Source organism: Penaeus monodon, chromosome 23, assembly GCF_015228065.2.
Source record: "Penaeus monodon isolate SGIC_2016 chromosome 23, NSTDA_Pmon_1, whole genome shotgun sequence".
NCBI classification, from domain to species: Eukaryota; Metazoa; Arthropoda; class Malacostraca; order Decapoda; family Penaeidae; genus Penaeus; species Penaeus monodon.
Window position 1 is genome coordinate 9063763 of NC_051408.1, and position 1054 is coordinate 9064816.

Below are 1054 nucleotides of genomic sequence, written 5' to 3' on the forward strand. Positions count from 1 at the left end.
TTACTCACTTATATGTCTACCTCCTCTCCACCTACCAGACTAGGAACTGGCAACGCACTCCTTTGCTGACCTCACAATAGTTCTCAACGATTAAATTGACCGCACGAGCTTATCCTTCTATAAAATTCAAACTGGTTTCTCTCGGCGGTGAATTCTGTTATGGTTTGAAAGACGTATCCGATAAAAAAAAAATCTTATAGAACTGTATTCACTAAAACAAACTCAAGATTTCGCCAGTTTGAAAACCTAGACGTGAATCTCGTTACTAATGCATCGACCTATCGTCACGTCGTGCTTTCAGATATAATCATTAGCAACACGTCAGCCACGACCATTTTCACGACGCTGTCTTTTGACGTCTAGGGCGAACGAACAAAAAATCTGAAAGAAGTCTCTAAATATTTAACCTTCCAATGGCATTAGTAAGCCTCGTGTTCCTCTTAAGCCTTGCCTAGCGAAAAGGTCGTGCCGTGTTGAAAGGGGCCGCCCGATGACCATGGGAGCTACTTTTCTATGATCGACGCGTGTGAAAGCGCTCGTTTATGCCAGTGGTTATCTGAAGCACGATATTACGTTGTCCACGGCAGACGATAAAAATCTCGATGCGCGTGAAACAGGACTAGTTGTCTGACTGATCTCAAAAGCAATTTTCGTAAAAATAAACTGAAAATCGTTTTGTTGATCACGCTAATCTGTGCTCTGAGACAAAAAGAATGCGTGAACGTGTTCTTCATTACAGACACTGCGTCACAAGTTGTTTCCATAATATGACCTGTTTCCTAACGTCGGCATATCTCTCTCAGTCTATCCTATACGTATACTTTTGGGGAATATTTGTTTTCAGGCAATGTAACTCTTTAGACAATTCATCACGAAAGGAAAGAATCGAAAAAGTGGCAACATTATGAATCACATGTATGACGTAATTATGCTGTTACATTATCTTTCCCGCGGAAATATAAAAGGGAGCGTGAGTATAAATCTTTTTGTAATAACTTCAAATTTATTCGGGATTAAACAATTCTCGTGGGTCTCACCTGTGTCGATTTACCTT

At 40.4% G+C, this 1054-nt stretch overlaps 1 protein-coding gene across 2 annotated transcripts in view; it reads right to left on the minus strand.

Annotated features, from left to right (window-relative positions):
* Nucleotides 1–1054, minus strand: part of LOC119587789 — a 122239-nt gene that overhangs the window by 54659 nt on the left and 66526 nt on the right. The window lies entirely within an intron of this gene.